We start from the raw sequence: 27,774 nt of genomic DNA, 5'->3' as shown, positions 1-27,774 counted from the left end.
AGACTACTACTAGCTTTAGGCTTGCAAAGTCAATCAAACAATACAAGCTTTAGGCTGTTTCTTTACTTCAGTTGCTATCATCTCAGTCTGTATTCCTCTCAGTCAACCAGTTGCTTACAGGGTGGTGTGGGGATTGTTCTTCTCTCCCAGCCCAGGCACCAACTGACTCACAGAGGAGCGTGGCTTCCATCCTGGTTCCTCTTCCCAGCCAGCAGGGCTTCCTATTCCTATATGGGCTATTATAAAAAATATAGAAAATATAAAGAAGCAAAAAAAAATCCCTCACAAATCTATCCCAAGAAATAATTATTGATCCTTTTTAAAATCTTCTTGTCCAATTCTTTCCATATATTGATACATTTACTTTCATGGTTCCCCCATTGAAAGTGAGATAGGAGAGGGCAGAAGGGGTTACTGGAGAAGAGTGACAAAGAACGTCTATGTATTTATGTCACATGCACAAGTATGAATTGCTTGAATCATTTACAACAAAATATATTCACATATTAGTTGTGGAGAAGGGACTAACAATGACCTTTGCCCATCTTAGTTTTTAGATGAGATCTTTAGCTGCATCTAAGAATAAAATTAAAACAAGACAGACTAATGTGTTTTATTAATTTTACAAATACAAGTATGTATACTTGGTGCTGGGTTTGGATACAGTTAGAGTGTGCCCCACCCCCAAGGTTCATATACTGAAACCTTTGGGGATGAGAGTTTGGTCTCTAGTGTAGTGGTGTTGAGATAGTGACAACTTTCAGAGGTGGAATCTAGAAAAAGGTGATTAGATAATTAAGGGCACTGCTTTCAGAAAAGATTAATGTAGTTCTCATGAAATCCCAATTAGTTGCTGCAAGAGTGGGTGATTATAAAAGATCAGGCCATGTGTGGTGGTACATGCCTGTAGTCCCAGAACTTGGGAGGCTGAGGGAGAAGGATCAACATGAGTTTGAGGCCAACCTGTGCTACATAGTGAGTTCGAGGCCAGCATGAACTACATAGTGAGGCTCTATCTCAAAAAAATAAAAAGGACAACTTCCGGGAGAACATGGCGGGTAGATAGCAGCAGCTATGGAGGCTCTCTGAGATACCCTGCTTAGAATCCAGGAATGGGGCAGTGCGAGGAGTCCTAAGCAAGGGGAGATATACCCTGCCGACCCAGGAAAGAACTAAGCTAAGACAAACCAACTTGAAACGCAATCCCAGTGCTTTAACAGGAACAGATAAAATCTCAGCATGGAAGCTGGATCCTGCGCCATTGGAAGCCCCGATTTGAATTTCCTGCTACGGCGTCCAAATAGGGACTGCAGAGAGACACACGTGCGAAAACTCTGAGAGTGGGAATCGTTGAACAGAGTTGAGAATGGGACTGGCAGGGAGCTCTGCATCCACCTGCAGTGAGTGAGCAGAACGGGGACCCTTCCATAGAGTAGGAGGCTTCAGCAAAGGACATACTGGGACCGGGCAGACTTGCCAGAACAGGATGCTGCAGTAACTTTAGTCACATATTCCCCTCTCAAGCGGGATTGGTGGGGAGTGCCTGGCCTGGGTGACGCCACTAAGACCCAATAGGCTAGCCCAAACCAGGTCCCAGCACCTGGAGGTGCACCCTAGCAGTGAAGCCTTTGGTAGGTTGACCTGGAAGGGCAGGCCCAGCAGAGGCTGCCCACATCTGTTTCTAACCTATTACACTGCAGTGGGCGGGAACACCTAGCTGGCGCAATTCAAACAAACTGTAACACACAAAGAGAAAAAAAAACTGGGCCTCCTATAATTCGCTTGTATGGAAGGAACAAAAAGTATGGGAAGAGGAAGCAGCAAGAAAGGGTCCTCAGTCCCCAATCCTGAGAACACTGATCCAGGAAAGGTGAATGCAAAGGAGAATGAGGAAACAAAACATGCAATATCAGACACGGCACCTATAGACATAAAGCAATATCTCCAGAGCCTCATAGACGAGTTCAAAAGAGAAGTATTTAATGAAATAAGGCAAGATATAAGTAGAATAGTTAGAGAAATGCTAAGCACCACCCAAGAAAAAAACGGATGGTGGAATGGAAGAACAGAAAAAAGGGGGAGAATTGTTTGATGGAAAAAATAGAGAAAACATAAAATAGGTGAAGCAGGTTCAAAGAGATTACCAGGAAACTAAAAACTCTATCAAATGCTGGCATAACAGCTTGAAAGAAACTAAGGATAGGTTATCTGAACTGGAGGGCAGATTTGTAATGTGGGAGCATGAAATGAAAAACTTCTTAAAAATAACAAGAAAACAAACAGCAATAATACAAAGGCTAGAAGATGATAAGAGGATCTATAACTTAAGGATTAAGAACATAAAAGAAGAAGTAGAGACACAAACAAATGGACTACAAAAGCCATTCACAAAAATAATCCAAAAGAATTTCCCTAATTTAGCAAAAAGTAAAGATACTCAGATGTATGAGGCATACAGGACCCCAGCCACCTACAACCCAAACAGAGCTATACCCAGGCATATAATAATCAAAATTCCAGAAATCCAATATAAGAACAGAATATTAAAAGCCGTCAGAGACAAGAAACAGATCACTTACAAGGGAACACCCATCAGAATTACAGCAGACTTCTCGGCACAAACCATCAAATCACGAAGAGTGTGGGGGGAAATAATTCAAGCTTTGAAAGATAATAACCTCCAGCCAAGATGGATATATCCTGCACAACTGTTCCTAGAAATTGATGGAAAAACAAGGTGCTTCCAGGATAAAGAGAAACTAGGGGAATTTGCAACCACCAATTCAACTCTACAGAGAATACTGCAGGATATTCTAAAAAAGGAAAATACCAAGATTCCAGAAATAATGGCAGAGAGGCCACAATGAACGGAGCAGAAAGCGAAATGAAGAAGACAAACTGACAACAAACAACAGAAAAGATCTCAATAGAAATGAGGCAGAGAAGATTGGATGGTAGGAACAGCTATTTTGGAGAAAACAAGACATTATAATAGCTAGTGCTGATTTAGTATCATCTTGTTTTGAAGTCCCATCAAGCTTTTATTCTTCTGTCTCCATCAGTCTTAACAGGTTGTATCTTATTGGATTTTATTATATGTGATAATATAAGCAAAAACTTTTATAGACAAGGAGATTATAAAGAAACCATTGTTCATTTCCTGATAGTTGGTTCTAAATACCCTGTAATACTGTCATTCTCTTGAATGGTTTTACATTGTCTTGATGTGTTTTGTGCTACAGTATACGAAGTTATACTCAAACATTTCAAGGAAAGAGATACTATAGTAACTACTTTTATGCCAGGATATCTTGTGGTGAAACACTATCTTGCTTAAATGGTTATGCTTTGACCTGCACTGTTTTGTTGTTATGCCCTCTTTTATCTCAATCTCCTTTTTTTAATTATTTACTTTTTTATTTTTTTCTTTTTAACTAAGGGAAAAATGAATAAAAAATAGCAGGATACATTATAGTAACCCACTTTGATTTCCTATTAACTTGATTTGAAACCCTGTGTTGCCCTCACCATCTTGTTTTGACCGATTTTCCCCTATTCTGCTTTGCTTGATAGTACCAAGTTCAAAAGTATAGGCCACAACTGTGAAGACAGTAAAATTCATTATGATGTCCATTCTGGTTGACTATTATCTTTTAAAGTGCTGTAATGTCTCCAATGTTTTGGTTTTATTCTTTACTGTTTTGCTCAATTTTATTATAACTGATGATATAGGCAATTCTTTTTAAGATAGCAAGAGGTAGTATGGTAACCATTGTTGATCACCTTATATTTTGTTTTTACATTATCTATTATGTCCATCCTTTTGATTTGACTGACTCTGTTCTGTTATATTACATTTGGTTTTACCCTCTTCAAAAAAAAGTAATAAGAACTATGGGAGTAATAAAACCCAAAATGTGTAATTGTCATTGTATAAAAGAAAGTGCTCTAAAGGATATAACTGCATGTATATTTAAATGTATAAGATTTATATATATTACTGAGTTTTGTTGGATCATTGAACAAAACTGTTTGCAGTCTCACTGTTTGAAAGTCCACTTTATATGCTTCAATTTTGTAACTTGAACAATTATTTCTAAGATAACAATATGTAATCTATTAACTAGTGATTTCCTACTGTTTATTCTTTCTGAAATTCTGTATAACTTGTACCCTTTTTATGCTTTTTTTTTCTTTTTCTCCTTGAATAAAATTTTAAAAAATAAATAAATAAAAAGGACAAGCCCAGCCTCTGACTTATTCTTACTTCTACATGTAATCTGTCCCTCGTGCACATTCTCCCACCATAATGCCACCCTGCTTTTTGTGATGCAGCCTAGCTAAGTAGATACTGGCCTCAAGCTCTGGAATCTCCAAAACTGTGAACTAAACAAACTGCTTTTCCTTAAACATTACCAGTGTTATGGATTAAACACTGGTGTCAACTTAACACCAACTGAATTAAATCAGCACGATGCTGAGTGTAGATGGCCCACCTGAGGAAATTTGCCAGCATAAATAGAGACATGGAGAAGAAGACCTAGATGTTGTGGGTTCTCCTAAATGCTGGTTCAATCCATTGGTTCTCCTGGAGGAGCTCATCATGACTAGCTTCCCCAGTGTGACTTTGACCACTGTTACTGGAGGAGCTCAGGACCTTGTTGGTAAGAGTGGCTGTGGCTCACTTTTGGGGAGCTCTGGTCCTTAACATCAAGCATCACTTCCGGGCTCTAGAGGAGAAGATCTGTGCTGTTTAATCTCCAGGAGAAACTTGTCACGCTGACTTCCTGGCATGTATTCAACTGTTCTCATTGTGGGAAAAGCTCAGGACCTCCATGTCACTGAGGATGGCCATGGTACTTTTCAGGGAATCCCTGGTCCTTATTTCAAGTATGACTTCGGCTTCAGCATAGAACCCTCAACCTACCAGCACAGCTCCTTCACCCCGCTGGCATGGACTTTCTAGCTTCTACCACTGACCTTTGGGCCTTCCCAGTGTGGATCTGTAAAACAGATTGGTGTGAGTCCTTCTTGTGGGCTCTAGACCTCCAGCTGGACTCGTGGGAAGCATTGGCATGGATTCTGGGTCTTCAGCGGGACTCATGCAGGACATTACTGTGGGATCCAGGCCCTTGGTTGAATATTCAGGGTCTTTACTGTTGTGGACAGATTTCCTGCACTTTCTTGTGTTTAACTCTGGGTGACCATCATAAAATAATAGTATAAATTCTGTGTCCTGATTATAATTGTTCTCTTCATAAGCCCTGACTACAACACCTAGCATCTAGCTTTTTGTTAGAGCAACTGAAAATAGACTAGGATAAATGGGCCCCTCATAAGAGAATGAAGATACAAAGAGATGGCCAAAGCAGAAAAGTTTTCTAATTCTTAGACAAAGAATGATAAATTTTTAATAAATTATAGGACAAAGGGATATAGGCCAGGTTACTAGAATTTGGGGGAGTCATTTTTGGTATAAAGCTAGTGAAAGGTATGGGTTACTTTGGTCAGTTTATTTATTCGGGTCCCAGCTGCACCAAGCCCCAGGCTCTGGTGATAAGGACTATTCTTTCATTCGGGTTTAGGAACGACACTCTTCCTTAAAGAATTTTTATTCTCTGCTAATTATAAGAGGAAGATCAGAAAACCTTTCTAGCAATTACTATTTCTCCAGTGTTTTCAAGTTAAAGTAACCAATACACCAATTTTGCATATTTGGAGAGTGGCAAGTCCTCAATTCCTTCAGTTGTATAGTAAAAGAATAGAAGTAACTGGAAGTAAAATTTAGAAAAAGAAAAAAATGTATTGGTCAAAAATGGAGAATGGAGGCCAGAGATATATATCAGCAGCACAGTGCCTGCCTGGCAAGCACAAAATCTTGAGTTCGATTCCCCATACCAAAAAAAATAGGAGAATTTTCCACCCTGGAAACATTGAAAAAGGAGAGTCCAAGAAGCAAAAATCAGCTACCCATACTTAGAAATTCTTGAAGGTAAAAGATAAGGTTCAAACTCCCGGGTGTGTTTCTAGTACAGAGAGAGATGAATCAGGCTTTCAAAGAGTGAAGCCATTTAACCTTCCGATCATCTGGTCAGCTCCTCCCCCTGAGGAGTCTAAATTCACCCTGCAAACAACTTTCTAAGTGCAACTTGACTTCCTCCATTATTTGCTTACAGGTGAAGTATGTTCTGGATAGACAAGTTTAAATGGCCCAACTACCTGACAGTAGTATATCTCACTGTTTAATTACATTCATTGGCTTTCAGATATTTCTTTGTTCTGTGAGAGCTTGTGTAGTCTGGTAGTAGAGTTTCTTTTTTCAAAGTCCCAAAAGTAACATTATTGGGAGGTGCTGAGACTCTTAGGAGGTGGAGCCTAGATAGAGGTCTCTAGTCATTGAGGACACGTCCTTGAAGGGGAGTACGTTACTCCAGTCTCTCCTCTTCCTACCTGTCTTCTGTTTCCTAGTTCATGAGGTGAGCGATTTGCTCTGCTTCCCACTCGTACCATGATGTGCTGTCCTCACCAGCAACCCAAGACGATAAGGCTACTCAGTCACAGACTGGAGCCTCCAGAACCATGAGCCAAAACAAACCTTTTCTGTATTCATGAACTGCCTCAGATATTTCATTATCATAACAGGAAGTTGACTAAGACAGTAATCTACTGGTCAATCGGTATCACTACATTATGTCATCATACTGTCTAATCTGATAAGATGGGACTCGAGTGTGGTAAAGGGGAATGTAATGCCTTTCATGGAGTACTTTCTGGGCTGGAGACTGAGAAGGCTGCAGCACACATTCCTTGCTGACTCATTTAAGAGGTGCCAGAAAACACTGCAGTAAACACCACTGTTAACAGTCCACATGTGGTGTTGATATAGGACATGGGGCCTGGCAAAGTTGGATGGAAAAATAAGCAGAATCTGTCATTTACAAGATCCCAGGACAGTGCTAAATAATTTCCAGGATGCTCTATGTCTTGCGGGCTCCCACAAGATGTGGACGCTGGCATAAGAGACACACCGCGAAGGACCTGCCATTGTGACTCTTCATGGCCGCCCACTCCGCGTCCTTTACAGGCTTGTCTCCTAGATGCAGAATATACTTTTATTTTTGATTTTATCTTCCTTCTCTTTATTCAGCCCAAGTTCACTCTACAGAACTAGTTTTTCCCTTTCCCCTTCACCTCTCACTTTTCAAATAAATTTTGGTCACTGTTTTTGGCCTGTCTTGTCCAACTCTTTGTCTAAGGCAAGAAGGACCTAAAATACTTTTAACTGACAAATCATGTCTAAAGGAACTACCCAACAGTGGTGTGTTGTGACTAGACCCATCATGGGGCATCTCACCACACGATGCAGTGATGGAACGGGACAGAATCTGAAGAGGCAGACATGGCCACAGCTGTGGGAGTGGGGTGGGGTGGGGGCGGGCTCCAGCCTGCCAGCAGAGGATGTATCTCACTTACTCTACAGAAAAGATAGACCTCTTTAGTGTTGCCAGTAATGAGGAGTCACAGACAGGCACGCAGACAGAGGTTGGTTGGTTTGTTTTGAGGCCTGGAGATTTAACCCAGCATCAATACCTGGTACCTGGCCTATACACAATGTTTTTTCACTTATTCACCCAACACATATCCACTGCACAACTCTTTCAGACTAATGATCTGTGGAAACTCCTGCTTCTGTGATATCCTAAGGTATGTCAAGGATACAAGCCCAACCACTCTTTACCCTAACCATTGCTCAGGGTTCATTGCAAGCAACTGGAGGGATAGGGAGATGTCTCCCTTGGAGCACAGGGAAGGCTGGTTTATTGCTTACTGTAAAAGTTCTGGATTCTCCAATCTCAATGTCCTTCACCTACAGCATTAACTTACCACGTGTGCAGTGTCCCGTCTCGTGCAAGGCTTGGGCAAGGGAAACCTGTCGCAAATGTGCCGATGCTCTGGCTTGTTGCTATGTAAGATTCTATGGCTCTTTTCTAAATTTTTACTTTGAGATAGGGTCTCACCAGTCATTAAATGGCCCAGGTGCAGCTTGAACTTAAAATCTTCCTGCTTCAGCCTCCCAAAGTGTTGGAATTATAAAGTTCTTTGTTTCTGATCCAGAAGTATCAAGGTTCCTCCCAGCATCCACAGTGCACAGCTAATTCATTCCTGCTGTGTAAGTCAGGGAGAATCAAATCTAATACCTGGAAGCACTGACTGCATGTTCAGCTACATAATGCCCTGGGCATAACATAGTAAACAAAGCAAGCATCTGTTTCCATGGACTGAACACTCAAGGAAAGAAGGTAAACAATAAACAAGCAAGTAAACAAGAAATTATCAGAGAGCAGGAAATGCTATGCAGAGTGCATGAGAGTGAGGTGCTGGAAATGAGCATAGGAGACCGGAGGAGATAAGAAATGCACATGGGGGCTGGGGATTTAGTCCAGCGGCATAAGCACCTGCCTGGCAAGCACGAGGTCGTGAGTTCAATTCTGGGTACCAAAAGGAAAAAAGAGGAGCATAAATGGTCTTATTTAGCATTTAAAAATGAGCTCTAGCTGCCCAAGGGAGACAAATCACTGCAGAGGGTAAGAACGGAAGCATTTCAAAATCCACCACATTTATTCAAATGAACAAAAGTCACAGAAGTAAAAAAAAAAAAAACTAAATGGGCAGACTTGGCCCACTCTAAAGGTACAAATGATAGGGGCTGTGGAAGGACTGGGTAGGTGAGAAGGAATAAGACAGAAGAATTGAGGATGAGCATCTATAGGTTCAACTTTGAGAGACCAAGCGACTCCATTTATTGGGTGAAGCAGAATGGAGAAGTGAGCTTAGGAAAGAAATGCAGAAAGACACCAGGCTGAAGGCACCAACCCGAGGCTTGTTTATAGGACAGTGGAATTCCAAGGAGAGGCCAGGGTGGAGACACCAGTGTGGGGCCACCACCGTATAAGAGGTCTTCAAGGTGTAAGGTGGAATAAGATTGGGGTGGTAGGGGGGTAATACAACAGAGGTGACAGTGGGACTCAGGTCCGTGTCCTCCGACTGACAACCTTTTTGAGGTCATGTAAAGAGACAGAGTGATCAAGAGTGCCCTAGGGGTTAGCAAAATCCTAGAGAATGTGACATCACTGACCCCCAGGAGGCAGCTGCTGCACGCGCTGTGAAGACCATCAAGGTCACGGTGAATTGGTGCGCAGTCACAGTGGAATGCAGGGATGAACCTGGAGAACCGGCTGGGGGAGAGGGGATGGAGCGTGGGCAGAGGGGGAAGGAACCATTGCCGCACTTTCCACATGTTAGGCTGGGGGGACGGGGGCAGAAAAATGACACAGTAGCTACAAGGAACAGTAGTCAAGGGCAGAATTTTATTTTTAAATTGCAAGGCCCTGGAGCATGGTATTATGGCCTTGTACATGATCCAAAGAAGGGAAGAAATTAATACTGTGAGAGAAAGAAGTCATAATACTGGGGCAAAGTTTTTATAAAGAGAAGCGTTTTCAAGGTCTATTATTGATTTGTATGATTAAGATGGCTGGGAAGCAGCCATGATGAAAACAAACCTAGAAACAAGGGTTGAATCAGAGGATGCTGAGAAGGCCCTGGTGATGGAGCCTCTGCACGCCCAGGCCTACCAGGAGAAAGACTCTGGACATAACTCAGCCCAGAGTATTCCAGGCATTAGAGAGGTTTACTCCACAGTAGGCTGAGGTGTTACTCTAAGCTCTAGTAAAGCCTGGATGAAATATCCTTGAAGTCTACCCAACACCTGGGAGACAAGCTCCAAGCACAGCAGGAATTTCTGACTCCATCTCTGACATGGTGACATCAAGTGAGGAGCAAGCTGTGGATTGCAATTTCCTTTACCATGTAGTTAGGCCTGGCTTCCTGGAGCCTAGGAGCACAACAGCTCATGAAACTCTGATGTAGGTATTTTTATTGCCGTTAACATATGGAGAAAGTGAGGCTAAGTCTTAACATTCTCCACAAAATGTTAAACAGAGTTGTCATGTTACCCAGAAATGCTACTGCTAGAGATACACCCAAGAGATAAAAATATGACCATGCAAAAACTTGTATGTGAATGACCTTATTAGCATTATTTATATAGATTTTTTTTTAGGTACCAGGGATTGAACTCACAACCTCACGCTTGCCAGGCAGAGCGTATGCTGCTGCTAAATCTCCAGCCCTTAGCATTATTTATAGTCATTTTAGTTAAACAGTAGAACCATCCAAATTTCTATCAACTATGGAATGAATAAATAAAATGTGATGTGTACATATAATGAAATATCATTCATCAGTAAAAAGAAATGCAATATTGATGTACACTACCATACATTATGCCAAGTGAAAGAAGCCAGGTACAAAATGCCACATATCGTTGCATTTACATGAACTGTATGGAATAAGCAGCTCTTCAGAGATGAGAAGTAAATCAGTGTTTGCCGAGGTACTGGGAGGATGGAGAGGTTCTGAGAGTGACTGGTGACGGGCAGGGGGTTCTTTCAGAGAAATGAAATTGTTCTTAAAAAACAAATTTAGAACACAATTGTTCCACAGTTTTTAAAAGCAACAACAATAATAAATTTGTTTTTGTTTTTTTGAATAAAAGAAAATAAAAAACTAGAAAAAGTTCTGATTTTTATATTAGTGATGATTGCACATCTTGGAATATACTAAAAACCATTGATTTGTATGTTTCAAATGGGTCAGTTGTGTAGAATATGAATTATATTTCATTAAAGCTACTAAATATATGTAAATAAATCTGACACTAGTACCTTAGTGCCTTCAAGACTTGAAGCAACATCCATTTACTCTTTGATTTATTCAGTATATATTTACTGGAATTCACTACTTAATATCACCTATTCTGAGCACTATTCTGTTCATAGAAGATTCCACAAAACATACTAAAAAGTCAAGCTTTTGTGTAGCTTATATTCACATAGAGGGAAATGGTAATAAATACATATATGAAAAGATTTTATACCATGTAATACATCCAAGATAATGCTATGGAGAAAAATAAAGCAGGGAAGGATGGTCAGTCAGGGAACAGAGGGAAACAGCTGCAGCTATAAATAGGGTGGGCAGGTCTCAGGGAGAAGGTGACATCTAGGTAAAGACACGAAGAAGGTAAGAGAATGAACTGTGTAAACATTTGGGAGAAAAGGCATTCTAATCGGGTGAAATAGCAAGTGCAAGTGTCCTGGGGTGGGCAAGCATGATATTTTCAAGGAATGCCCAAGAACAATCGTTATGAAGGAAAGAAGGAGAAGACGAGTTCAGGGGAGGAAGAGAAGACATAAATGGTGTACTTTCTTGAAGCAAAGCAATGACATGTGTGCATCTAAGAGGAGCAGAACTTATTCTGGGTGTCCGCTCCGTGAGGAACACACATGCAGCTTGAGTGGTTTGAAGATAAAGCTATAATCAGTGGTGTCCCAGAGCTGGTGCATACGAATATCAGTCAAATTTACAGGAATCTTGAGAGCCAGCTGATAAGCAGCTATTACTGAAAATTAAATGATGAAAATTTATAATAAGAAAACAAAGGTAATAAAGAGTCACCGCTTCCCAATGATGTTGGTATGTTTTGCTATTGTCTAGGCTCTTAGAATTATTCACATCTATTGTATCTGGATGTTAAAAATACTGTAGAAGATGTGTTTATGTTGATACCTTCTCAGTCTGTATTCAGGGATCTGACATGACAACTGGATATAAACCATGGGAATAGGATTTAAATCATAGAAAAAGGCAAATGCTATGAATTGTGGTTTGATTTCTCACTTTTTGTTGTTGGTCATACTGTCTAGACTTCAAAAAATGAAGGAGAAATGTTAATGGTGTTTTAATGTTAAAGTTTGTCTGGCTTCGAATCGTACATTGCAAATAAAACAACAACAAAAAACAACCGAAGAAATAGCTTCCCAGTAGACAAAAATTGTTACCTAATTTGGTAAAAATGATGTGTCATTGAAACTGATAAACCAGGAATTCTAACAACATCTGAAGTTAGAGTTGCTTCATTTTAATCTTATCAACCAACATTTATGTCACAACTACACTCATTTGTCAATTTCAGCCACAAGTAGGTTACAGATGTATCAGTTCAGCAAAAAGCAATAAAAATATTCTGAGGAAACCAATTGGCTGTGTGAAATTTACAATAAATAATCGCATATATTCTCATAATTTTTAAATTAGTCGATAGTTTTTTATATCAGTACAACCTGTCATATATGTTATATGTATATATGTGCATGTGTGTGTTACATATATATATATATTTTTAAACAACTCATTTTTAAAACATTTACTAACATACCTGTGGCCACTGTTGACTTCCAAATCCAGTCATACAGGTCTTACAGCCCAGACAGATAGCCAGACAGATGCTCCTCAGGCCAGCCCAGCAAGAGATTGGAGTTATTTCAAAATCCTTCTGCTGTAGGACTTAGAATCGGCCAGGCATGCGCTCTTTATCCTTCTGTTTGTGGTAGATGATTCTGGTTCTCCTTTTACAACAGTCCAAGAAAATACTGAGTAAATAATAATACAGGTAGTAACAGAAGCGGTGAAAATTGTAATAGTGGACTGTAGTGACCACATTAGGAAATGCTGACCTGGTGATGAAGATTTTAGGCTCTGAAGACATTAACTAGGCTCACACTCAGACCTCCTGATGATGCTCCTTAGAGAATGCTTCAGCCTCAGTGTCCTTGTCCATAAAGCAGAGTCCTACTCCATGAAGTTGTTTCAGAGTCAGTGAGATCTGGAGAGGCCCGGGACCTGGCATAAATGTGGGGTAGGGAGGGAAAGAGAGGCTCTGAGGATGGGCTCGGGCTCCTCCTTGACCCAAAGCAGGCCACACTTTGAGTATCCTCTTACTGGCACTCATGACACAAAGAGTAAAGGTCTCTGTTGGCCCCTGAAGGAGCTTTCTCAGTTCAGGCAGCCATGATTGCTTGAGATCTGCCCGGCCCCTCAGGTCTCACCTGTGTAGTTTCCTGTTGAGATCCTATTTAACCACTTCTGGGATTATGGTGTTTTCTTTGCAAGGCAATAGAGATCCAAGGCCTCAGCCTGATATAAGAGCAACCACCATGGCACCACCAGCCAACTGGACGGTCTTCCTCAACTGCCTTCTGTTCATATCTACCAAATTCCTTGCCCTTTGACAGCTGAATATTTGGCCTCCTAGTCAACTGGCCTTTGCAATCAAGGTACGAAATCAGAGCAAGGGAGAAAAGAAGGCCTGAAAATGAACATCACCTGCACCCCACCTGCCTGAAACCATTGGATGGAAGGAGCCCCACAGTACCTGTCCTGCCCCTCTCCAAGACTGCTGGTGTCTGGTGACTGTTCTCTCCTCACCTTGCAAAGCCTGGGAACGTTAGCCCAGGGCACCCACCATCCTTTGTTGTGTCCTTCGGCTGACTCAGACCTTTGCAAAGTGTCTTTCACGCTCTTCAGTTGCCATATTTCACACCCTGTGCAGACACTGAATGCCCTGCTGATAGAGTATATAAAATGTGCCTCATTCTGCTCTGCAATTTATATCTATGATCTCACTCAGTCATTATACTACCCCTAGGAAGGAAGCACCAGCATCAGCATGATTTACCAATAAGGAAACTGAGGCATGGCATGGTCAGTTACTTGCTCACGTTCACCCAGTCCTGGTAAACCCAAGTAGTGCGTCTCCGACCCTGCCCTGAGTTAGGCTATGTGTGAGAATAGAAGTGCATCTTTCTTTTTGCTTTCTGAGAGCATAAAAGCAACCATGCCAGAAGGTGTGGGGGGTCTGGAGTGCAGTCAAAACAGAAAGCTCCCCTGGGCCCCACTCAGGACCCCGGGCCTCAGAGTCTTCTTGCTCCTGGTGCTGTCGCGTCCCTGTGACTCAGCCGCCCTCTCTGCTTCTCCTGACACCAGCGCCCTGATTCTCTCTGCCTCCCTCTTATCCTCACTGCTTCTGCTTCCAGCCTCTCTGTGTCCCTCCAGTTTTTAACTCCCACCAGTTGCTGCTTGCTCAGTGCAGTGACCTCGTTCTAAGTTACCAGTTACAGGTGAATGTCATCATTGCCAGAGTGGGTTCCAGATAAAGCTGTCAACTCAGCCCCTCTTCTACCCCAAACCCATTTATTCCATTTCCCTCTTGCCCTTCTGCTTCTGCTGTGGATGGTTACTAGGTTTGGAGATGCCAGGGTCTCCTTCTGGACCTGGTTTTCATGTTCTTTCCATCTCAAATAAAGAATTGACCAAAACAAGCAAAAACGGTGACAAAGTTTTACTTTTATTTGTGGTAGGAAAAATTACAAGTGAAGGGTAAGTTAGAAACTGGTGCTACAGAGCAAACTTGGGCCAAGTAAAAGTCAGGAAAAATAAAAATTTAAAACAAAAGTACCCCCTGGGACACGTGGCAGGCTGCCATGAAGAGGTATGATAGCAAACACTTAATGGCATCTTGCCTTTCTATCCATCCACTCATCGAGAGTTCTCGAGAGAAATCTTCATACAGGAGCCTGAGAATTATTCGGCTCATGTGCCTGGGATGGGGGTCATGCTTAGTCCCCTAACCAGCTTTGCCATACCGGGGCTTCCTACCTCAGAATGATGTCACAGCCACGAGGCTCTTTCTAGACACAGGTGCTTTCACACTGGACCTTTATCAGAAATAAGTTTCTGTTCTTATAAATTACCCTGTGATCTTCTGTAATAGAAATACAAAATGCAAATAAATGACTGGGTTTCCCAGAGGAAGCAGATGACATTTCTTTAGGGAAGTAACCCCAGGGAGCAAAAGTAAGGGACTAGGGGAGGAGACAAGCAAGGAGAAAAAGCTAACACAAGACAGTGATAGCAGCTGGTCCCTACCGTGGGCAGCTGGGACTCCATTCTGCCAAGGACTTGGGAAGTTGTGCAGAACTCAGAATTGCCACCCTGAGATACAGGAGGCCTATACCATACAGTTCCCACCCCCAACTCTTCAAAAGTTACCCCCATCACACGACAAGCCCCTTGCATGCCCAGAAAGCCATCAAGAGGTGAGAATATCTGTGTTCCTTACTGTAGGACAAGAAGATATCACAGAGAAAGGGAGTGGTTCTCAGTGCAGCCAAGGCCAGAGCTGTCAGGCTGCACCTGTGCAAAGCTGGGGGCTGCAGCCGTGCTCAGAGAAGCAGCTAAACCAAGAGAATGCATAGCAGCCGTGCAGATCTGTTATGAGCCAGAGATGGCAAGGCTGGAATAGCAGAGGTAAGGTCACACATTACAGCACCTTCAATATCAGCCCAAAGCTTTATTTGGTAAACTGCTAAAAGCCACTGGGAATATCTATGCCCTAATATGGCAGCGCCAAGGGGTGGCTTAAGAGAGAGTTTACCTCCCCATGAAGTCTCCCCAAATAAACATATAACTTAGCAAAACAACAACAGTGCAATTCTCCTCTCTGACCTCCAGCCCACAGCAGCCACTCCTAAACCCCTCCCCACAAAAATACAAAGTCCAGTGGGGACCTAGTGTTTCTTACTCTTCCACCCTGAAATCACAATAAATATAATTTTAAATGCTTGATTCTTTACTGTGCTTGTCTTTAAGACCTAAAGAAAGGGGAGATCTGGGATGTGACGGCCAGCAAGGTACGGCAGATGTTGCGGAGCAGGTGGCACAAGGTAACGTCCTGTCCCATGTGGCTCCAGTGCCATGGCAACAAGTAAAGGGGAAAAAGGAAGAGCCAGGGCAACTCTCGAGGGAAAAACGCCACAAATGGCTATTCTGAGCCAGGCTCCATGCTAAGCTCTGCTGCTTTCTGTGACTTTGTCACCCACAGGTTTCCAACTGCCAGCACCCCGAGGCTCCCATTGGCTGGCTGCCCCTAAAGGAAAACAAGAGAGAAACAAAATACCGCAGCAGATTTCCCAGCATGTTTGGGGAACGTGATCACTGCAAGAAAAACAGACTTTACTGAAGACCACTCGAAATGCAAGCTAAGCAGACTTCTCTGTGAGAGTTAATAAGAAAATAGATTTTATTTCTTTAGCTCAGCCAGGTATTATTAGCTACTTGGTTTTTTAGGAAGAGAAGCGGACAGGTGAATAATTCCTATACATTATGGTAGAATCGATAGCATCTTTAATAATCATTTTAATCATAATTCTGGATCAGCATTAAACCTTACTTTCAAAAAGCATTTCTAGTGCATAAGTTTTTCTTTTGCCAAAAAGGGTTTGTGATTTAGAGATGAGGCAGTAAAAAGCACATAGTTTATACTTATGAGCAGCCCTCTCGGGCAGACATTGTTCTTTTTTTCATGGACAATAATACACATTTTTAAGCTTCGTGTTTCTCAGCTGTTTATTAAGGAGCTCATATAATCTATTTTAAGAAAAATATGTTTAGTAAAGTACCATCTTGTAATTTTAAAAATTCTTTTATTATAATTAACTAATCAGACAAATAAGTTTCACTGTGATGTTTCCATATATGCACGTATTGTGCTTTATTTGTTGAAAGACAGACAGAAAGAGGAGTTTAAAAGTCTTCAAGAAAGAAATCTATCCTTGCTGTTACCCACAAGGTATCCTCAGATGATGGAGAAATTTCATTCTAATTTCCAAAAAGCTCTAAGAAATGACACATGTAAGAAAACACTTGAAATTGTAAACCAAACTAGAGCCATATCCCCGGAGAGCAAGGGTGGTGGTGGGGGGGGGTGTTTTGTTTTGTTTTGTTTTGTTTTGTTTTTGATAATTCTATCAGTATGCATCCAGTGGGGTCTGCACTCTGGACGCCCAGCACTTCTCTGATGTCACTACTCCAGAAAGCATGGGGCTTCCCTATCTAACTTCCTGATGTTTGTGGCACATATATATGAATATCTTCCATGGTTGCTTTCTTTATTCTTTTGTAGTAAATTAGATTTTCCTGAACAAAGAGCAAAGGCAAGATGAGAGATTTTTATTTTCTTGTGTGACTCATAGCCTGGATCATCAAACACAGAGTTCACTAAATGTTGTGAGCAGGGATGACAGTATTGAGACAAAATTATAGAGTTCTGGTGTGATGTTTAATTAAAACTCTTCATCTGATCAAGGGCACTATCACTATTGGTGACAATGTAAATTACCCATTGCCCAGAAATTCTGCCTTTGGGAATTTATCCTAAGGCACTCTTAAAGAATGCAGGCTAAGACTTAGCTACAAGGATATTCACCAGACTGCTCTGTAAAGAGCAAAAATTTAGAAACAAATTCTCAGAAGAGAGAGGGATTAGTTAAATATAGTATCATCATACAGTGGAACACTATATTCTATGTTGCCATAAATGTAAACACCGTACTGATACACACACACATATTATACTCTGACATAAGGTGGAAAGAATCTGTGGAATTCCCCCAGTTAATAGGGAGTGGATAGGATTGTGAGTATTTTAAATATTCTTTTTGCTTGCATACCCATTATGAGCATGAGCAACTGTTATGTAAAAAAATAACTAAAGACAATTCTTTAGAGGGGTTCTAATTGTAGAGCCCCATTAAGGGTTACAATTCTTCCCTTCTTTCCCCACATCTGCTCATGGAGCAGTTGAGGCCAGCAGACACCATCTAGCTTGACTAGGACATACCAGGTATCTCAAGCTGCTGGGCCTCAAGGAAGGGCGTGGGACATGGTCCCCACCCTTAGGGACTCACCTGAGAGCACTCCTATCCCTCCCAGAGACCAGATGTTGTGCTAAAGCACTTTTGTAAGACAATACTTACCTAGGAAGGCTTCCAAATGCCTCCCATCAGAGCCGCTTATCGGAAGAATCCGCTGGTTTTATGAGAACAAGTGCATAGAATGAACAAAATGCAATGAAATGGTGCAGGAGTGTGGAGAGAGAATTTGAGGACTGCTGCACTGTCCCCCAGAAGCAATATTCCTCAGCACCTCCCTCCTATGGACAAATACTACAAAATACTATTAAAGGGAGGCATTTCACTTTCCTTTCAACTAGACCTTTTTAATAGCTTCGGATCTGTTTCAGACACGCTGATTTTTCTTTATTGCAACTGCAGGCTGCCCCCTCGTGTTCACCTATATTATTACACCTGATTGAGATAGGTTGAAGGTGAATGGAGAGAGGCATGGCTCTGTTTTTTCCTGTAACAATAAAAATTTAGCTGGTTTTCGGTCAGGATATTGACAAATCCTATTTGATCATTGCCAGGCACAATGCTAAGCATATTACATTACGTGTGTTTCATATGTTAAATCTCAACAGTCCCAGAAAGGGAGAAGTATTAGTTCCCCAGAGCTTATGCAGTTCTTCAGGGGCAGGGCATTAAAGAGAAAAGCAGAATCGAGAGGTGCACAACCCACAGACAGGAGGACACTAGAAAGAAGCACGTGTGCAGATGCCAAGGCTGCGTGATTTCTACACTAGTTGTGGTAAGTAACACCTTGGAGGTACTTCCTTTCAATTTGCCTTCCTCAAGGAACTCTTTTCCCCTAAAAAAATAAAAGTATATAATTCACATACCATATGAGTTTTTAAAGTATACAATTCACTAATCCACAGCCTTCAGTATATTCACAGAAATAGGCAGCAGCATAGTCAATTTTAGGTCATGTGGTCATGTTTACCATGCCTAAAAGAAACTATACGCTCCTTTGTAGTCAGCCCCCAGTTACCCAAACTTCAGTGATTCCAGTCAACCACAAGTCTGCCTTCCTTGTCCAATGAGTCTACAACTCTAAAGAGTTTTAAATTTTCCTTTGCATAGTTAGCTTATTTATATACTGAGTTTCATACAAATGGAATCACAAACTATGTGGTCCTTTGTGACTCCATACCTACACTTAGCACAATGTTTTCTTTCTCTTTCCTCTTTTGAGCTCCCTGTCTCTCTATCTCTCTGCCTCTCTGTCTCTCTGTCTCTGTCTCTCTGTCTCTCTGTCTCTCTGTCTCTCTCTCTGTGTGTGTGTGTGTGTGTGTGTGTGTGTGTGTGTGTGTGTGTGTTCTACTGGGGATTGGACCTAAGGTCTTTACGCTGAGCTATATCCCAGTCCTTTCTTGAAAACATTTTTTTAAGAAAGAGTCTTGCAAGGTGGTAAATTGCTGGGATTGCTGGCATGCACCACCATGCCTAGCTTAGCCCAGTGTTTTCAAAGTTTATCCTGGCTGTGACATGTATAAGTATTTTTATTGTCAAATAATATTCCATTATATTGACATGCCATGTTCTAATTATCCATTTATCAGTTAGTGAACATTTGGGTTGTTTATACTTTTTTACAATTACAAATGATGCTGATATGAAAATCCACATACAATTTTGTGTGGACATACAGTACTTCTGTTGGGTAAAACAAATAGAATTTCTGGACCATAAGGTAACTCTATCTTTAAAGTACTGAGAAACTTCTGGACTATTTCCCAAAACAGTGGCACTATTTTTACTCCCTCCAGCAGTGCAGGAGGATGCAATTTCTCTACTTCTCTCCCAGCTCTGGGTATGGTCTGTCTTTTTCACTCTAGCCATCTTAGTGAGTGTGAAATAATATCTCATGATGGCTTCATTTTGTGCCCTTGATGGTCACTGATGTTGAGAGCCTTTCTGTGTAAAATCATTTCTGTTTGAAACTGGTAATATAATAGCCAGCTAAGTTACAAATCAACATACAATCAGAGAGGGACTCAAGGAAGTCTGCAGAAAGAACAAAGACATCAGAATTCTGACTACAGTCACATCTAAAGAAGACCAGGCCTCAAGATACAGATGCAATGGCCAGACCTACATGCCTAAGAGATAAGTGGTAACTTGGAATTATACACCTGGTCTAGGAAGTCCAGACAGGCGCCGGTCACCCAGGTGGGTGACCAGAGCATCTGGACCCATTCCTGCCACACAATGCCTTTGTTGTTTCCATGGGCCCTTGCTACATGACCCACTTCCCTACTGGACCAATATTAGCTAATCAGCTATACTAATAATTTGATTATAGTTTGATCCACATTGTACCCCCATTGTGACTTCACTGTATAAATTACCCCCAACAAAGGAGTTTTGTGGTAACCGAACCTAGGATTCCTCCTGTCTCTCAGGAGCTATCTCTCAATAAAACTGCTACTTTTAACCTTCTTTGTCCTTTGGAATTCATTCTTTGATTTCAGGAAGCACAAACTCGGCACACCTATCACCTAGCAGGTTAGGAGTTACATTTTCTCCTGTGTCAGTAATATAGACTGCAAGGGCAAATTAGCACAAACTACACTTACTTTTATTAGCATTCTTAGTTTTTGTGTTGCTGAGACAAAATACCCAACACCCACAAGTTAGAGGAGGAAAGTTTATTTCAGCTTACAGTTGGTAAAAGTTTCAATTCATAGTCAGCTGGTTCCAAGGTAGGGTGGCACATGGCAGAGGACAAACAGTTCACGGTGTGGCCGGCAGAAGGCAACAAGCAGCAGAACAAACCTGCCTTCTCTCTCTTCCTCATACTCTATATAGGCTGTAAGCCTTTTGATTGGTCCAAGATGGAAGCCAGGTTGGGGCATCCATTACTCATACCCAGAACTATGCTAATTTCAATCAGTGGACTAATTCAATCCCAGTATCACTGCCCTAGATCCTCTGAAAAGCCCCACCTATGAGCACACGATGCTCTGGGAGGATGTCTAGACACAAGCCATAACATGTTCTAAACATCTTAGGCGAAACTGACTAAAGAACAATCAGAAGAGAGAAGAGATGAAGTTGAAGATTCTGATGACAGCAAGTCACTAATTTCTTTATTTGAGCCTCTGTTAAAGGCAAACAACTGTGCTAGGTGCTGGGAACAGGACAACAGCCACACAGGGGCCATCTCTGTCCTCATAGACCTTCACATTCTGTCGGGAAATGGTTAAACAACCACTTATGTAACTAAACCATTACAATCATGAACATTTCTGTAAAAATAACTAATAGAAGCTCTGACATATAACAAATGACTGTGGCTTCATCTGGGGGCTCAGGAAAGACTTCTCATAGGCAGGGAAGTCTGTTCACTGTCAGCAGGGTGGCGTTGTTATAAGACACACATCAGGATATGTGCAGGTCGCGTGGCACAGGGTGTTGGCTGGGCTGACGGGCTGGAAGTTGGCCAGGGTGGCTGCAGTGGATAGATCAGGGGTGCAGGCCAGCTCATACAAGGATCACAGTTTGTGTTGAGGGTTTTGACCTTATCCCCAGGAACAGCAAAATGGCTTTGTTTAAACTTAAAGAATGCCATGTGAGGAAGCTGGGTGGTACATTGCATTTGTTCTTTAAATGATCACTTTGGCTGGAATCAAAGAAAAAGGAAGTAAGAATGGACCTTTGCTAGAAGATGAAATGAGAGGATATAACAGGACTGAGATTTGGGTGGAGTCACGTTGCAAATGTTGTTTTCCAGAGGAGCACTGACTTTGCTACTCACCTGAGTTTTGTCCTTAGAGACTGTAGGAAATACGTAAAAGAAGAAAAACTTGTAGCACGGGCAGGCTTTATTTAAGATAAACCTGAGAGGGGCTACTGGCTCTAAAGTGCCAGAAGAAACTCTACCTCATAGAATAAGGGTTTATAAGATTTTATAAAGGGAATTAAGAAGCTAAGGTCCTGCTTTTCTTAGATCAGGTCTTCAAGTCTGTGCTTATGGTCTGTCCTGTGTTTGTTCAAAGTTTCCTACTGGAGAGACTGAATGCTCCTTGATTTGAATATCTTTTTCAGTAAACAGATCTCATGGGCTTTGTAATTACAGTGCACAAAACAATGTGAGTAAAGGGCGCAACTCATGGGAAAATGTCCACTGGCTTTTCCCTTCAGAGATACTCGGTGTTTTTTTCTTTCTTAATTTCTCATAGCAAAACCAGGTAGTTCTGGATTCAAGGGAGTTCCTAAATAAATGGCTGGGTCCTCTCCCCAGATGCATGTTGAAATCCCAACATACACAAATATGACAGTATTAAGAGGTGGGGGCCTGTTGGGAGGAAATCACATCATGAGAACAGACCATAAATGGAATTAGTGCCTTATAAAAGGGACCCCAGGGAACTTCCTTGTCCACTTTCTACTGTGTGAGACATCATAAGATTATGATCTCAACCCAGGACCTAACCCTACTGGAAGCTAACCGTGCTGGCATCAGGATCTCAGACTTCCACCCTTCAGAAAAGTGAGAAGTAAGTGTGGTGTATGAGCCGCCCGACCTCTGACACTGATAACAGCACCTAGGCAAGCTAATGACAGTGAGCTGTCTCCACACTGAAAGCAAAATGCCAACAGAATGTGAACGGATGCTCACCAAAAGTTGCATACGAGACAGTTCAGAGCAGCATGGCTTGTAATAGCTGTGAAACTAGAAACTACCCGAATGCCCATCCGCAGAAGAATGGATAAACTGTGGTATATGCCACACTGTACAGCAGCAAGAATGCACAACCTGCAACCACAGGAATAAATAATAGAGAGCAGCAAGGAATAAAGAATAGATACAAATAAGAGTATGTGTTGAATTAGCCCACGCATATAAAGCATAAGAACAGACGAAACCTACATTTGTCCTAGGTGTCCCAAAGACGTCTGTCCCAGGGAGAGTCACTTTGCCAACACAGGCAGTGGTACCGACTTGTTTGAAGCAGCATCTGCACACCGAGAATTCACCCCGTCCCTCTTACAACCAGCTCATCCAGAAGGGAGTGGAGTTTGTTACTCTTCCTCTGAACGTGAAGCAGTGGCCACAGTCCTACCCAAACGTCTCCTGCCTGCGGTGCTTGGCTTATTTTTCTATCCAGACTCTTTGCCTTGACCTCTGACAGAATGATCAGATCACATCACCAGTTTTCTGTTGAAGCTGCAACTCCCGCTTCTCTCTGCTAGATTCAGTTCCCGGTGACTAAGAAAATAAGAACAGTACTGAATGAGCCACTCGATGCTTGAGACTTGACTTGAATGGTCACCACCTCCCTGACCCTCACTCGCTCATGTCGCTGTTGTCCCATCTTCCCTGTTTCCTTCTTAGCTGGGGTCCTTCCTGTTGTTCCCAGTGTTCCGTTATCACGCATGGGGCTCACTTCAACACTGGGAAGTTGGGGATCACCCCCTCACTTTCCCTCCTGCTGCTTGCTAAACGAACATGCAACTGGAACTAAAAAAACTCAATCTTAGCTAAGTTGCAGAAGTCAGTAATCAAAAATGCAGGCTATACATAGATTTTATGACTTTTTAGCCATCTCCTCAGGAAACAATTATTTTTAAATGGATTTGTACTTGTTTTAAATTCCATTCTATAACTACATATGGGAATTCAGTTACCTCATTTTAAAAATTCAATATCTTTGCTGAAATTAGTGAAAGTGAAGCAATTAAATAAACTGTTCCATGTCATCCTGAAGAACCAAAACCTAAACCAAGTACCTGGTGGAGTACCCCTGTAATCCCAGCACTTAAGAGCCTGAGGCAGGAGGATCGCTGTGAGTTCTAAGTCAGCCCGAACTACATAGTGAGTTCAAGGCCAGCCTGAACTACATAGCGAAACCCTGTCTTAAAAAAAAAAGAAGGAAGGAAAGAAGGAAAGAAGGAAGGAAGGACTAGCAAACGGCTTTCTATTTTTTTTTTTTTCTATTGGAATTAGCAAGGAAAAGAAAAGCTGGGTGCTAGAAAACCAAACAGTAAATTGATCATTTTCATCTATGTTAAGAAGTTTACCTAGTCTAGACTACAATGATCCTCTCAGTACCACAGTGATGGAGGGCTCTGGAATCCCACAGTTGAAAGTGTTGGACTCAATTGTATTATTATGGTATACACAGCCCTTTCATGAACTCTTACAAGCAAAGCCAATACAAGAGAGTTGGGTACAACATACAGTGTTCTTAAAGTCTTATCCCTGGACCAGTAATATTGGCATCATCCGAAAAATCGGTAGAAATGAAAATTCTACCCCAGACCTTTCAACTCATCCTTTGCAACACACAGAAACGTCATGTGCCCATTCACACGTGAGGTCATACTGTCCTTTCCCCTTGTCCCATTAACCCATCCTGAGTATGTCATTCTCTATGTTTCTTACCTAGGGCCCATGAGAAGACTGAGAACTGTTCCAGTCTTATAAGTGACACATCCAGTCCTACCTTATCTCTAGATATGGCTACACCAGTAACTGGCATGAACCACAAATACACAAATGAAGCAGTGCTTTCAACTTTCAGATTCTACTCCTCAGAACAAAAATTGCTGGTTACCCTCTTCTTCTTTGCTCATTCTCCCCAGTTTGAATACTAATGAAGTATTTACCCATGAGGATAAAGACCATATCCTAGGACACAAGAGAGCAACAAGACAGAAGGAACCTGGGTCCTTACCAACTCATAGAGCAGAGCTTTCCCAAAGATTTAAACTTCTTGCTACTGGGCTGTTATGTGGGATAAACAAATACACCGCCATTTTGTTAGAACTGTGTAGTAGCTGATTGCTTTTGTCAACTTGAGAAGTTTAGAAACTTAACTGAATTGGCTCGGGGATTCCATACCCTAGGGTGTAGAGGACCCATCCTAGGGTGACTCATCACCTGGACGGTATAAAAGGGAAATGAAGAAGGCCAATCAGGCTTCCGTTCTTCAGAGGAACTCTGTCTTCACCTTCATCTTAGATGTCATCTTCTGGCTTCTAGCACAGATTCTTTGGCTTCCGCCTTGGATCTTTCAACCTTCTGGCACAGACTCTTTAGCCTTCTATCACAGACCCATCGGCCTCCTGATATGGACTTGTGCAGAACACTGCAGTGAGCTCCACACCTTGGACTGAATTCTTTGGTCTCCAATGTGCGGACCCCCTCTGCATGCTTCCTCATCCAGCTCTGTGGCTGACATTTGGTCTTTCCAGTCATAACAGCTCTCACATTACAGGTTAGGGAACCAAGTACTAAGTACATCTGTCAAGTACTAAGTACATCTGTCTCAATTATATACTGTAGAACAGAGGAAATGACCACTGGACTGATTCAAGGACCTACTGGACTCACCATGAGTCAGACCTTCGCTAAAACTCCATTGATCACCTATAGGCCCCTATTCTTACTGGAGGGCCACAGTGAGACTTTGGATCCCATGGAATCACTGTTGGTTCAGAACCCATGTCCAGTAGTCCCTGAAATGTCTGATCATTCCCCTTTCCCTAGGGTACAGTCACCTAGGCAACAGGGTATCTTCTACTACCCATTTTTCTTCCCTTGGCTTTCAGCAGGCACTCAGTGGGTCTTGTTTCTTTCCCTGGTGGAGTGGCCCATATCTTCATTGCCAAAGACTCTGAACCATGTATCATTCTTCCTGCATTATCTGGCTGTAGTTTCCCACTGACTTTAATAACAGGGCATAGTGGTACTAGGAGGCACCCTAAGGGATCTCCTGTACACCATGGATATTCTTCCTTTCCTCTCTTGTGGCGTAGTAGTCCAATTTCCCCTTGATAGTCTGGATCATTCACCCCGACCACATTATGACTTCCTTTTAAGCATGTTTCCTTAGAGATATAAGGAGACCAAATGACCAGGGGAAAGTCTCAGCTTCCAGTTCAATGGTACCATTGTTGTGCTTCCTAGTACAAGCCTCCTGTCTCTGGAACTAAGATGTCTAAACCAGCAGAACATAAGGTTATGGTGACAAGAAGCAAAAATTTTGCTAGTGGGGGCTGGGGATTTAGCTCAGCAGCATAAGCACCTGCCTTGCAAGCAGGCGATCATGAGTTCGATCCCTGGTACCCATAAAAAGGAAAAAGACAAAAAAAAATTAAAAATTTTTGCTAGTGGATCAAACTCCTTGTACTGGACTGTTACAGGAGATAAATAAAAACATTGCAATTTTGTTAGAACTGTTCTTATGTTTCTCTTTATTACAATCTCACCTATACATACTTTGGAAAGCAGAGCTTCCTTTCTATAACTTCAATCCTATTTCCTCAGGCTAGAGTTTCACATACTATTCCCATAAATCCACCTGTCTTAGTCCATTCATGCTATGAAAACAAAATGCCACTAGGTAATTTATACATATCAGGACTTTCACAATCCTGAAGCCTAGAAAGTTCACAATCAAGCAACAGCAAAAGCAGTGGCTGATGCTGCTTCTCTGCTTCCAAATGGAGCCAGGTGCTATCTCCTCACCGACTGGAAGGCAGAAGGCCTAAAGGGATGAACACCGCAGCTCTTTTATAAGGTCACTACAGCCCTTATGAAATAATCATCTTGTAAAAGTTTCATCCCATAAAACTACCGCACTCTTGATCAAGCTTCAACACCTGAATTTGGTGGGACACAAACCATAGCATTAATTTTATATATGGCTGTATATATGTATGTGAATATATATGTATGTATGTACTTTTAAAGACATTTGCTACTTCATGTAAGGGATTTCTATTTCCAATAATCATGGGAGCTAGGTAATTCAGACCAATGCAGATGCAGATACAAATATATCCGGATTTGAGAAAGAGGGAGAGACAGAGATAGAGAGACAGAGAGAGACAGAGAGACAGAGAGACAGAGAGACAGAGAGAGAGAGAAGCTATTTGAGTTCAGGCTGGCCTTGAACTCCCACTTTGTACCCAGGCTGGCCTCAAACCTGCAGAGACACTTCTGTCTCAGCCTCCCAAGTGCTGGGAGTACAGGCATGTGCCACAATGCCTGGTTTAGACAAATATGTATATTTTTAAAATCTTGCTGGCCACTGTGGCATGTACCTATAGTCCCAGCTACTCTGGAGGGTGAGGCAGGAGAATCATAAGTTTTAGTCCTACCTGAGTAACATAAGCAACATAACCAGATAACGTATATATACATATATGTATATATATATGAAGGGCTGGCAAGATACTTTAAAATAACTATATACATATATAGTTATTTTATAATATATATTATATATAGTTATTTTATAGTATATATTATATATATATATATATATCACAAGGGCTGGCAAGATACTTTAAAATAACTAGGCTATGATAATGACAAGGTACTTTGGGGCTTGCTGTTTAGCTAAAGCATTTATGAATTCTAAAAGAAGAAATCTGTATAAGATTTCTTAGTCTTGAATGGACTAATAGAATAAAAAAGTGATGGTGAAAGCCAATAATGAACAGGAGAAAGGGGTTGGTGACCCTCCTCCTACCTGCGACTGGGACCCTAAAAGGTTGCCTTTTAAGCATGAAGGTTAAGTGGAAATAGATTAACCCTGGAGGCCACAGTCTAGCTTTGAATACTGGTAGTCTCCAAAATGGAACGAAGGTGGTCATAATGGATGGAGCACTCCTAATGCATCTTCTCCACAGGAAGATGATATAAACATTAGGCTCAAATGTGTTCTGCCATTTTTTGAAATTACATTTGGCACACACAGTAATAAAATAACTAGGTATTTAAGGTGGCAGTAACAACAGTAACAAAATGAGCCCAAGGACAAAAAACATAACAAACCTAGGAGATTCTGATACTGGAGCTGTCAGATACAGACTTCCGGCCTATTGTCACATGATTAACTTCCCCAAAATGTGATTTTTAAACCAAAATAAGACACCACTTGATTTAGTTCACACTTCCGATGTTAGGCTGTGCAGCTGGCCCATCTCTGTGGTAGCTGGTGGCAGATCTGGGGGAAGTGGATCTAAGGGCTCAGTGGCACCAGCTCATCTCCACTCCGCATGGTCTCTCATCCACCAGGGACCAGCCTGGGCTCCACTGAACGGCATTATTAGGCTC

The 27,774-nt window shown here is 41.8% G+C and overlaps 1 long non-coding RNA gene across 2 annotated transcripts; it reads right to left on the bottom strand.

Moving 5' to 3' along the window:
• Positions 1–48: 48 nt before the first annotated feature.
• LOC134476119 (uncharacterized) lies at positions 49–26,794 on the bottom strand. 2 transcript variants are annotated; one of them, XR_010047623.1, is made up of 4 exons: positions 14,620–26,794; positions 12,639–12,804; positions 12,341–12,530; positions 49–236 (listed from the first exon to the last, which is right to left on the bottom strand). It is a non-coding gene; the product is annotated as an uncharacterized LOC134476119 (long non-coding RNA). The 2 variants fall into 2 exon arrangements; XR_010047622.1 differs by having other exon boundaries at positions 12,639–26,794.
• Positions 26,795–27,774: the final 980 nt, after the last annotated feature.

This window comes from Cavia porcellus, unplaced genomic scaffold, assembly GCF_034190915.1.
Source record: "Cavia porcellus strain 051 isolate PalLab524CR breed Dunkin Hartley unplaced genomic scaffold, mCavPor4.1 scaffold_5, whole genome shotgun sequence".
In the NCBI taxonomy this organism is placed as follows: Eukaryota; Metazoa; Chordata; class Mammalia; order Rodentia; family Caviidae; genus Cavia; species Cavia porcellus.
This window is presented reverse-complemented; position numbering and strand designations above follow the sequence as displayed.